This window comes from Brachyhypopomus gauderio, unplaced genomic scaffold (genome assembly GCF_052324685.1).
Source record: "Brachyhypopomus gauderio isolate BG-103 unplaced genomic scaffold, BGAUD_0.2 sc414, whole genome shotgun sequence".
NCBI classification, from domain to species: Eukaryota; Metazoa; Chordata; class Actinopteri; order Gymnotiformes; family Hypopomidae; genus Brachyhypopomus; species Brachyhypopomus gauderio.
In genome coordinates this window covers 1,378-15,000 of record NW_027507235.1, presented here as the reverse complement: position 1 = coordinate 15,000, position 13,623 = coordinate 1,378, and positions in this window count along the sequence as shown.

Sequence of the window (13,623 nt, the reverse complement as noted above, 5' to 3'; positions counted from 1 at the left end):
GCTGGAGATCAGGTTCTGGAGGTTGTGTATGTACCCTGGAGGTCAGTGAGGGCCAGGGTTGTGATGCTAGTGTGTGGCCGGGTTAAGGTGTGCATAGCTGGGCGGTGAAATCAAGCTTGAATGCATGCCCTGGATGTCAAAAATAATTTTCATTTAAATGACAAAGTCCCACTTTTAATCAACCATGGCTATAAGCCTACAGTGTGTAGCCGGGTCAAAGTGCACACAGGTCGGCATGAATTAATGTATGAAATGCATGCCCTGGATGTCAAAAATAATTTTCATTTAAATGACAAAGTCCCACTTTTAATCAACCATGGCTATAAGCCTACAATGTTTAGCGGGGTCAAAGTGCACACAGGTCGGCATGAATTAATGTATGAAATGCATGCCCTGGATGTCAAAAATAATTTTCATTTAAATGACAAAGTCCCACTTTTAATCAACCATGGCTATAAGCCTACAATGTTTAGCGGGGTCAAAGTGCACACAGGTCGGCATGAATTAATGTATGAAATGCATGCCCTGGATGTCAAAAATAATTTTCATTTAAATGACAAAGTCCCACTTTTAATCAACCATGGCTATAAGCCTACATTATGTAGCGGGCTCAAATAACACTTTGGTCGGCATGAATTAATGAATGAAATGCCTCCTCTGGATGTCAAAAATAATTTTCATTTAAATGACAAAGTCCCACTTTTAATCAACCAGGCCTATAAGCCTGCTTTGTGTGGCCGGGCAAAGGATCAGATAGCTTGGGGACAGATTTTAAACAGAAAAGGCAGTTTGTGGAGCTCAGTAATAATTTTGAATGGGGAAAAAAAAGGAAAACGGTGGAGTAATGCTGCCATCTTTTGGGTAAAAAATGTCGGTGCGCCTATAATTTAAAAGTGGGTTTTCTGGATGTTTTAAAAGACCCAGGCCTATCACTCTAGTGTGTGTGGCGGGCTCAGAGTATGCCTAAAGTGGGGTAACTATTTTAAACATTTTACTAATTTCTGGATGTATTAAATCATCCATGTGTCTCATCCTAGTGTGTGTGGCGGGCTCAGAGTATGCCTAAGGTGGGGTAACTATTTTAAACATTTTACTAATTTCTGGATGTATTAAATCATCCATGTGTCTCATCCTAGTGTGTGTGGCGGGCTCAGAGTATGCCTAAGGTGGGGTAACTATTTTAAACATTTTACTAATTTCTGGATGTATTAAATCATCCATGTGTCTCATCCTAGTGTGTGTGGCGGGCTCAGAGTATGCCTAAGGTGGGGTAACTATTTTAAACATTTTACTAATTTCTGGATGTATTAAATCATCCATGTGTCTCATCCTAGTGTGTGTGGCGGGCTCAGAGTATGCCTAAGGTGGGGTAACTATTTTAAACATTTTACTAATTTGTGGATGTATTAAATCATCCATGTGTCTCATCCTAGTGTGTGTGGCGGGCTCAGAGTATGCCTAAGGTGGGGTAACTATTTTAAACATTTTACTAATTTCTGGATGTATTAAATCATCCATGTGTCTCATCCTAGTGTGTGTGGCGGGCTCAGAGTATGCCTAAGGTGGGGTAACTATTTTAAACATTTTACTAATTTCTGGATGTATTAAATCATCCATGTGTCTCATCCTAGTGTGTGTGGCGGGCTCAGAGTATGCCTAAGGTGGGGTAACTATTTTAAACATTTTACTAATTTCTGGATGTATTAAATCATCCATGTGTCTCATCCTAGTGTGTGTGGCGGGCTCAGAGTATGCCTAAGGTGGGGTAACTATTTTAAACATTTTACTAATTTCTGGATGTATTAAATCATCCATGTGTCTCATCCTAGTGTGTGTGGCGGGCTCAGAGTATGCCTAAGGTGGGGTAACTATTTTAAACATTTTACTAATTTCTGGATGTATTAAATCATCCATGTGTCTCATCCTACTGTGTGTGGCGGGCTCAGAGTATGCCTAAAGTGGTGGTAACTATTTTAAACATTTTACTAATTTATGGAGGAAAAAAAAGACCCAGCATTTTGCATTCAAATGTGCAGGGCGCACCGGCGTTTAAAGTCCAAAAGATGGCAGCATTACTCCACCGTAGTAATTATTTTCCTCCTTAAAGCTGTATACCATATGTTTCTGGAGGAATTAAATTCAGGCCTATAAGCCTACTGTGTGTGGCCGGCTCTTAGTGCACATTCTTAGGCTATGTATTTAATACAGAATAATGATTTTCTGGATGTATTAAATCATCCAGGGCTCTCATCCTACTGTGTGTGGCCGGCTCTTAGTGCACCTTTTTAGGCAATGTATTTTATACAGAATGATGATTTTCTGGATGTATTAAATCATCCAGGGCTCTCATCCTACTGTGTGTGGCCGGCTCTTAGTGCACCTTTTTAGGCAATGTATTTTATACAGAATGATGATTTTCTGGATGTATTAAATCATCCAGGGCTCTCATCCTACTGTGTGTGGCCGGCTCTTAGTGCACCTTTTTAGGCAATGTATTTTATACAGAATGATGATTTTCTGGATGTATTAAATCATCCAGGGCTCTCATCCTACTGTGTGTGGCCGGCTCTTAGTGCACCTTTTTAGGCAATGTATTTTATACAGAATGATGATTTTCTGGATGTATTAAATCATCCAGGGCTCTCATCCTACTGTGTGTGGCCGGCTCTTAGTGCACCTTTTTAGGCAATGTATTTTATACAGAATGATGATTTTCTGGATGTATTAAATCATCCAGGGCTCTCATCCTACTGTGTGTGGCCGGCTCTTAGTGCACCTTTTTAGGCAATGTATTTTATACAGAATGATGATTTTCTGGATGTATTAAATCATCCAGGGCTCTCATCCTACTGTGTGTGGCCGGCTCTTAGTGCACCTTTTTAGGCAATGTATTTTATACAGAATGATGATTTTCTGGATGTATTAAATCATCCAGGGCTCTCATCCTACTGTGTGTGGCCGGCTCTTAGTGCACCTTTTTAGGCAATGTATTTTATACAGAATGATGATTTTCTGGATGTATTAAATCATCCAGGGCTCTCATCCTACTGTGTGTGGCCGGCTCTTAGTGCACCTTTTTAGGCAATGTATTTTATACAGAATGATGATTTTCTGGATGTATTAAATCATCCAGGGCTCTCATCCTACTGTGTGTGGCCGGCTCTTAGTGCACCTTTTTAGGCAATGTATTTTATACAGAATGATGATTTTCTGGATGTATTAAATCATCCAGGGCTCTCTATCCTACTGTGTGTGGCCGGCTCTTAGTGCACCTTTTTAGGCAATGTATTTTATACAGAATGATGATTTTCTGGATGTATTAAATCATCCAGGGCTTCATCCTACTGTGTGTGGCCGGCTCTTAGTGCACCTTTTTAGGCAATGTATTTTATACAGAATGATGATTTTCTGGATGTATTAAATCATCCAGGGCTCTCATCCTACTGTGTGTGGCCGGCTCTTAGTGCACCTTTTTAGGCAATGTATTTTATACAGAATGATGATTTTCTGGATGTATTAAATCATCCAGGGCTCTCATCCTACTGTGTGTGGCCGGCTCTTAGTGCACCTTTTTAGGCAATGTATTTTATACAGAATGATGATTTTCTGGATGTATTAAATCATCCAGGGCTCTCATCCTACTGTGTGTGGCCGGCTCTTAGTGCACCTTTTTAGGCAATGTATTTTATACAGAATGATGATTTTCTGGATGTTTTAAATAGACACAGAGACGAATAACTCTTTCAACCTTTTATTGGTTCATCCAATGCCTGCATTCTGAGTTCTCTTACCCTGAATGCATCACTCAGGGTAGGTATAGATGCATAGAACCGATCTGCAGTCTCCATGGTATGGCACATGCTTTTACAAACTAACATGCGGTTCTCAGTGCTGAGATGTCTGACTTGGTTACTGACTGATGTTCGGATTATGGTAAACCCGATAGGTCCATCCATGCCTGCATGTTTCCATGCCCTTTGAAAGAGGTGGGTAATTTTGGTCATTTTTTTCCCTTGACTCTGAAAGACATACAAGCACTTTTTGTCTCCATAGCAGTAAGAGATGTCAGCCATGGCTCTTAACCATGTAGCCTCTTCAGGCATCAGGGCGAGGTATGCCGAGCCGTATCTCCTGTCCGTTTTGTGTCGATCAACCTGGGGAAATATGGATGTTACAAAAGACCCATGCCTCTCATGTTACTGTGTGTGGCGGGGGTAAGGTGGACTTATGTGGGCTTACCCAGACGACTGTACGGCCTTTGTCATCTTGGTCTGCGTTGTCTACTTGGTCCTTGGTCATATTGTAAAGAACCACAGGTCTATGGCCTGTTACCATCCCGAGATACCCTGTCAGATACCCTTGTAAGAGGCAATATGTGTCGTCTCTGGCCTCCTCCCTCATCTGGTCTGGAAGATAAAACCACCATGTTTAAAACATGTATGCCTATAAATGTGCACCTGTTGCGGGCTTGATATGTCTGTATTATGGCACTCACCTATGAGCCTGGGTATTTCCACTACTGCTATCTTCATAAATCTCTCAAAATCCTGGGTGGATTTTAGTTGTTCTGTAAGTGGATAAGTCAAAGGTTATACCATATGCATATGGATGTAATTTCTCCAGAATGTGCATGTGGATGTCAACATACTTGATTTAAGTCTTCTCACTGCCTGCCGGTGGCATCTCATATGTCTAGTGTGATCCTTCAGTAGCTTTTTGATTTGAAGGAGTATCTGTTTGATCTGGTGTGTTTGAAGGCCCAGTGTGTCCAGGTGGAAGGCTCGTGCGTGCTTTATAAAAGACATAGCGTTTATAAGCATGATATGTACCGTAGGGTGGCTATACTTGCTTTGGATCAGAGCAGACGGCCACTGTCTTAGTCTCTCCAGGTTGTGGATGAATTTAAGGCTATGGAAGTCGTGCTTGCTTGTGTCTTCGGCCATGTGGAGAATGAATTTTAGGGCGTGCGTCCTTCTTTGTTGGCCGTTTTCTGAGTCTTTCACTGTGGGATTAGAGCGTACGTGAAAGGCCTGGTAGTCGTCTAGGGCCACTTCCACCCTGGTTCCTTCCAAAGCTTCGGGTAAGATCAAATGCCTCCCCTTCCTAAGTGTGTTGCCTTCGGCCTCAGAATCGCTTGAGCTTGATGGTGAACCCACCGCCTCGTACTCAGAATGGCTGGATGCCGGTTCTTCCACGGCATGGCCATCACAGTTTGACCCTTCAGACGTGTCCGGCTCTGGGTTAAATGTAGTTTGGCTGTCACCAGTTTCCTCGGGTGTCTCACAGGCTACACTGTCTTTTGAACTCTGGGTCTTACGGTATTTCTCTAACAATTTGCCCATAAAAAGTCGCTTCGCCTGGGCTACCATTTTCATTTTTTGGGTACCGTGTACATTATGGGTAGAGCTTAAGTGCATGTCCAACCTCACCAAAGACTTCTTGTCACAGATTTCACAATCTAGCCGTACTGAACAACGATTGCTAGCCAGCCTAGCTATCAAACCGGTCTCCTTGTCATCGATTTCATGAACCGTTTTTAAGTGTTTTTTCAGCCTAGTGCACTTAACTTTACACATTGGACATTTCTGCCAAAGATAGTGAAAAAAAGAGACAAAATTAGTTATAATTTATATGATTAATTTAGTTTTAAAATGCCCGAAATGCGGTACTTACCGTCTGTCTGCCTGCCATCTTCAAGCCGCTGTGATGCTAATTAAGCTTCCTTAATAGAACACACCTGGTCCCTAATCAAGAGGGCGGGAAAGGCACATTCCACATTGCGCATTGCGTGTTCCGTATTGCCTTTTTAAATTAAATATACCAGAGGCATAGACACTTAGAAAAAAATAGAGGCCTTTTTAAATTAAATATACCAGAGGCATAGACACTTAGAAAAAAATAGAGGCCGTTTTAAATAAAATATACCAGAGGCATAGACACTTAGAAAAAAAATAGAGGCCTTTTTAAATTAAATATACCAGAGGCATAGACACTTAGAATAAAAAAGAGGCCTTTTTAAATTAAATATACCAGAGGCATAGACACTTAGAATAAAATAGAGGCCTTTTTAAATTAAATATACCAGAGGCATAGACACTTAGAATAAAATAGAGGCCTTTTTAAATTAAATATACCAGAGGCATAGACACTTAGAATAAAAAAGAGGCCTTTTTAAATTAAATATACCAGAGGCATAGACACTTAGAATAAAATAGAGGCCTTTTTAAATTAAATATACCAGAGGCATAGACACTTAGAATAAAAAAGAGGCCTTTTTAAATTAAATATACCAGAGGCATAGACACTTAGAATAAAAAAGAGGCCTTTTTAAATTAAATATACCAGAGGCATAGACACTTAGAATAAAATAGAGGCCTTTTTAAATTAAATATACCAGTAGAAAAGACACTTTGAGTAAAAAAGGCCATTTTAAATAAAATATACCATGGCCAAATGAACTTAGAATAAAAGAGGAGAGTTTAGTTTAAATTATACCATGGTTAAATGCTGTTAGAAAAAAAGTGCACAGTTTAATCTTATTTGGAAGGCGCATTGACTCTTAAAGTCCACAAGATGTCACCGGTACTCCATCGTTTTTTTTCTGTTATACCATATGTACGTGCCACTGGGTGGACCCTCCAGACACCTCAGCCTAGTTGAAGTGTCCGATGAAGGTGCACTCATCTGGGCATGAGGTAAAGTTATTATACCAACATCATGTGGAGGTTTTCAAGTCAGAAATTGCACAAAGTCCCTAAATATACCAGAAGCATGGAGTTTTATGAGTGAATTAGTCTATGTCCCTTACTTTGTTAGACCATACACAAGATATTTTCTTCAGGAAATGCACAGAGTCCAATGCTATAACATTGCCAGGTGGTGGCTTTAAGGGAAAAAAGCATAAAAGTGTCCGAAAAACATGCTCTTTAGCTCGGGTACATCCCCAGGATCAAGAAAAATTGTCAGTTTTTTTTTCTATCTTGCTTAGAAATAGGTGTAAATTGACTCTGAAGTGTCATATCAGGCAATGCACAGAGTCCTTAAATATACCAGTAGCATGAGGTTTTTGTTGGAAATTAGTCTATTTCCCTTCCTGAGTTATACCTTATACAAGTAGTAATCTTCAGGCAATGCACAGAGTCCTTAAATTTACCAGTAGCATGAGGTTTTTGTTGGAAATTAGTCTATTTCCCTTCCTGAGTTAGACCATATACAAGTAGTAATCTTCAGGCAATGCACAGAGTCCTTAAATTTACCAGTAGCATGAGGTTTTTGTTGGAAATTAGTCTATTTCCCTTCCTGAGTTAGACCATATACAAGTAGTAATCTTCAGGCAATGCACAGAGTCCTTAAATTTACCAGTAGCATGAGGTTTTTGTTGGAAATTAGTCTATTTCCCTTCCTGAGTTAGACCATATACAAGTAGTAATCTTCAGGCAATGCACAGAGTCCTTAAATATACCAGCAGCAGGTGGTGGCTTTTAGTGAAAAAAGCATAAAAGTGTCCAAAAAACATGCTCTTTAGCTCAGGTACATCCCCAGGATCAAGAAAAATTGTCAGTTTTTTTCTCTATCTTGCTTAGAAATAGGTGTAAATCCAGTCTGAAGTGTCTGATCAGAAAATGCACTAAGTCCATTTTTTCTGTTATACCATACGCATTTGCCACTGGGTGGCTCCTCCAGACACATCTGTCCACTTGGAGTGTCCAATGAAGGTGCACTCATCTGGGCATGAGGTAAAGTTATTAAGCTTCCTTAATAGAACACACCTGGTCCCTAATCAAGAGGGCGGGAAAGGCACATTCCACATTGCGCATTGCGTGTTCCGTATTGCAGCCATCCCTAAGCAGTAGGTCGCGCTGGGATTGCTCATTGCGTATTGCGTGTTCCGTATTGCAGCCATCCCTAAGCAGTAGGTCGCGCTGGGATTGCTCATTGCGTATTGCGCATTGCGTGTTCCGTATTGCAGCCATCCCTAAGCAGTAGGTCGCGCTGGGATTGCACATTGCGTATTGCGTGTTCCGTATTCCGACCATCCCTATTTAAGGGTTAGGCGCTGTTAAGATTTTTCAAAGTCCAAGAATATACCAGCAGCATAGACACTTAGAATAAAAAAGAGGCCGTTTTAAATAAAATATACCAGTAGCATAGACACTTAGAATAAAATAGAGGCCTTTTTAAATTAAATATACCAGAGGCATAGACACTTAGAATAAAATAGAGGCCTTTTTAAATTAAATATACCAGAGGCATAGACACTTAGACTAAAATAGAGGCCGTTTTAAATAAAATATACCAGTAGCATAGACACTTAGACTAAAATAGAGACCTTTTTAAATTAAATATACCAGAGGCATAGACACTTAGAATAAAATAGAGGCCTTTTTAAATTAAATATACCAGAGGCATAGACACTTAGAATAAAATAGAGGCCTTTTTAAATTAAATATACCAGAGGCATAGACACTTAGAATAAAATAGAGGCCTTTTTAAATTAAATATACCAGAGGCATAGACACTTAGAATAAAATAGAGGCCTTTTTAAATTAAATATACCAGAGGCATAGACACTTAGAATAAAATAGAGGCCTTTTTAAATTAAATATACCAGAGGCATAGACACTTAGAATAAAATAGAGGCCTTTTTAAATTAAATATACCAGAGGCATAGACACTTAGAATAAAAAAGAGGCCTTTTTAAATTAAATATACCAGAGGCATAGACACTTAGAATAAAAAAGAGGCCTTTTTAAATTAAATATACCAGAGGCATAGACACTTAGAATAAAATAGAGGCCTTTTTAAATTAAATATACCAGTAGAAAAGACACTTTGAGTAAAAAAGGCCATTTTAAATAAAATATACCATGGCCAAATGAACTTAGAATAAAAGAGGAGAGTTTAGTTTAAATTATACCATGGTTAAATGCTGTTAGAAAAAAAGTGCACAGTTTAATCTTATTTGGAAGGCGCATTGACTCTTAAAGTCCACAAGATGTCACCGGTACTCCATCGTTTTTTTTCTGTTATACCATATGTACGTGCCACTGGGTGGACCCTCCAGACACCTCAGCCTAGTTGAAGTGTCCGATGAAGGTGCACTCATCTGGGCATGAGGTAAAGTTATTATACCAACATCATGTGGAGGTTTTCAAGTCAGAAATTGCACAAAGTCCCTAAATATACCAGAAGCATGGAGTTTTATGAGTGAATTAGTCTATGTCCCTTACTTTGTTAGACCATACACAAGATATTTTCTTCAGGAAATGCACAGAGTCCAATGCTATAACATTGCCAGGTGGTGGCTTTAAGGGAAAAAAGCATAAAAGTGTCCGAAAAACATGCTCTTTAGCTCGGGTACATCCCCAGGATCAAGAAAAAATTGTCAGTTTTTTTTTCTATCTTGCTTAGAAATAGGTGTAAATTGACTCTGAAGTGTCATATCAGGCAATGCACAGAGTCCCTTAAATATACCAGTAGCATGAGGTTTTTGTTGGAAATTAGTCTATTTCCCTTCCTGAGTTATACCTTATACAAGTAGTAATCTTCAGGCAATGCACAGAGTCCTTAAATTTACCAGTAGCATGAGGTTTTTGTTGGAAATTAGTCTATTTCCCTTCCTGAGTTAGACCATATACAAGTAGTAATCTTCAGGCAATGCACAGAGTCCTTAAATTTACCAGTAGCATGAGGTTTTTGTTGGAAATTAGTCTATTTCCCTTCCTGAGTTAGACCATATACAAGTAGTAATCTTCAGGCAATGCACAGAGTCCTTAAATTTACCAGTAGCATGAGGTTTTTTGTTGGAAATTAGTCTATTTCCCTTCCTGAGTTAGACCATATACAAGTAGTAATCTTCAGGCAATGCACAGAGTCCTTAAATATACCAGCAGCAGGTGGTGGCTTTTAGTGAAAAAAGCATAAAAGTGTCCAAAAAACATGCTCTTTAGCTCAGGTACATCCCCAGGATCAAGAAAAATTGTCAGTTTTTTTTCTCTATCTTGCTTAGAAATAGGTGTAAATCCAGTCTGAAGTGTCTGATCAGAAAATGCACTAAGTCCATTTTTTCTGTTATACCATACGCATTTGCCACTGGGTGGCTCCTCCAGACACATCTGTCCACTTGGAGTGTCCAATGAAGGTGCACTCATCTGGGCATGAGGTAAAGTTATTAAGCTTCCTTAATAGAACACACCTGGTCCCTAATCAGAGGGCGGGGAAAGGCACATTCCACATTGCGCATTGCGTGTTCCGTATTGCAGCCATCCCTAAGCAGTAGGTCGCGCTGGGATTGCTCATTGCGTATTGCGTGTTCCGTATTGCAGCCATCCCTAAGCAGTAGGTCGCGCTGGGATTGCTCATTGCGTATTGCGCATTGCGTGTTCCGTATTGCAGCCATCCCTAAGCAGTAGGTCGCGCTGGGATTGCACATTGCGTATTGCGTGTTCCGTATTCCGACCATCCCTATTTAAGGGTTAGGCGCTGTTAAGATTTTTCAAAGTCCAAGAATATACCAGCAGCATAGACACTTAGAATAAAAAAGAGGCCGTTTTAAATAAATATACCAGTAGCATAGACACTTAGAATAAAATAGAGGCCTTTTTAAATTAAATATACCAGAGGCATAGACACTTAGAATAAAATAGAGGCCTTTTTAAATTAAATATACCAGAGGCATAGACACTTAGACTAAAATAGAGGCCGTTTTAAATAAAATATACCAGTAGCATAGACACTTAGACTAAAATAGAGACCTTTTTAAATTAAATATACCAGAGGCATAGACACTTAGAATAAAATAGAGGCCTTTTTAAATTAAATATACCAGAGGCATAGACACTTAGAATAAAATAGAGGCCTTTTTAAATTAAAATATACCAGAGGCATAGACACTTAGAATAAAATAGAGGCCTTTTTTAAATTAAATATACCAGAGGCATAGACACTTAGAATAAAAAAGAGGCCTTTTTAAATTAAATATACCAGAGGCATAGACACTTAGAATAAAATAGAGGCCTTTTTAAATTAAATATACCAGAGGCATAGACACTTAGAATAAAATAGAGGCCTTTTTAAATTAAATATACCAGAGGCATAGACACTTAGAATAAAAAAGAGGCCTTTTTAATTAAATATACCAGAGGCATAGACACTTAGAATAAAATAGAGGCCTTTTTAAATTAAATATACCAGAGGCATAGACACTTAGAATAAAAAAGAGGCCTTTTTAAATTAAATATACCAGAGGCATAGACACTTAGAATAAAAAAGAGGCCTTTTTAAATTAAATATACCAGAGGCATAGACACTTAGAATAAAATAGAGGCCTTTTTAAATTAAATATACCAGTAGAAAAGACACTTTGAGTAAAAAAGGCCATTTTAAATAAAATATACCATGGCCAAATGAACTTAGAATAAAAGAGGAGAGTTTAGTTTAAATTATACCATGGTTAAATGCTGTTAGAAAAAAAGTGCACAGTTTAATCTTATTTGGAAGGCGCATTGACTCTTAAAGTCCACAAGATGTCACCGGTACTCCATCGTTTTTTTTCTGTTATACCATATGTACGTGCCACTGGGTGGACCCTCCAGACACCTCAGCCTAGTTGAAGTGTCCGATGAAGGTGCACTCATCTGGGCATGAGGTAAAGTTATTATACCAACATCATGTGGAGGTTTTCAAGTCAGAAATTGCACAAAGTCCCTAAATATACCAGAAGCATGGAGTTTTATGAGTGAATTAGTCTATGTCCCTTACTTTGTTAGACCATACACAAGATATTTTCTTCAGGAAATGCACAGAGTCCAATGCTATAACATTGCCAGGTGGTGGCTTTAAGGGAAAAAAAGCATAAAAGTGTCCGAAAAACATGCTCTTTAGCTCGGGTACATCCCCAGGATCAAGAAAAATTGTCAGTTTTTTTTTCTATCTTGCTTAGAAATAGGTGTAAATTGACTCTGAAGTGTCATATCAGGCAATGCACAGAGTCCTGTAAATATACCAGTAGCATGAGGTTTTTGTTGGAAATTAGTCTATTTCCCTTCCTGAGTTATACCTTATACAAGTAGTAATCTTCAGGCAATGCACAGAGTCCTTAAATTTACCAGTAGCATGAGGTTTTTGTTGGAAATTAGTCTATTTCCCTTCCTGAGTTAGACCATATACAAGTAGTAATCTTCAGGCAATGCACAGAGTCCTTAAATTTACCAGTAGCATGAGGTTTTTGTTGGAAATTAGTCTATTTCCCTTCCTGAGTTAGACCATATACAAGTAGTAATCTTCAGGCAATGCACAGAGTCCTTAAATTTACCAGTAGCATGAGGTTTTTGTTGGAAATTAGTCTATTTCCCTTCCTGAGTTAGACCATATACAAGTAGTAATCTTCAGGCAATGCACAGAGTCCTTAAATATACCAGCAGCAGGTGGTGGCTTTTAGTGAAAAAAGCATAAAAGTGTCCAAAAAACATGCTCTTTAGCTCAGGTACATCCCCAGGATCAAGAAAAATTGTCAGTTTTTTTTCTCTATCTTGCTTAGAAATAGGTGTAAATCCAGTCTGAAGTGTCTGATCAGAAAATGCACTAAGTCCATTTTTTCTGTTATACCATACGCATTTGCCACTGGGTGGCTCCTCCAGACACATCTGTCCACTTGGAGTGTCCAATGAAGGTGCACTCATCTGGGCATGAGGTAAAGTTATTAAGCTTCCTTAATAGAACACACCTGGTCCCTAATCAAGAGGGCGGGAAAGGCACATTCCACATTGCGCATTGCGTGTTCCGTATTGCAGCCATCCCTAAGCAGTAGGTCGCGCTGGGATTGCTCATTGCGTATTGCGTGTTCCGTATTGCAGCTCATCCCTAAGCAGTAGGTCGCGCTGGGATTGCTCATTGCGTATTGCGCATTGCGTGTTCCGTATTGCAGCCATCCCTAAGCAGTAGGTCGCGCTGGGATTGCACATTGCGTATTGCGTGTTCCGTATTCCGACCATCCCTATTTAAGGGTTAGGCGCTGTTAAGATTTTTCAAAGTCCAAGAATATACCAGCAGCATAGACACTTAGAATAAAAAAGAGGCCGTTTTAAATAAAATATACCAGTAGCATAGACACTTAGAATAAAATAGAGGCCTTTTTAAATTAAATATACCAGAGGCATAGACACTTAGAATAAAATAGAGGGCCTTTTTAAATTAAATATACCAGAGGCATAGACACTTAGACTAAAATAGAGGCCGTTTTAAATAAAATATACCAGTAGCATAGACACTTAGACTAAAATAGAGACCTTTTTAAATTAAATATACCAGAGGCATAGACACTTAGAATAAAATAGAGGCCTTTTTAAATTAAATATACCAGAGGCATAGACACTTAGAATAAAATAGAGGCCTTTTTAAATTAAATATACCAGAGGCATAGACACTTAGAATAAAATAGAGGCCTTTTTAAATTAAATATACCAGAGGCATAGACACTTAGAATAAAATAGAGGCCTTTTTAAATTAAATATACCAGAGGCATAGACACTTAGAATAAAAAAGAGGCCTTTTTAAATTAAATATACCAGAGGCATAGACACTTAGAATAAAATAGAGGCCTTTTTAATTAAATATACCAGAGGC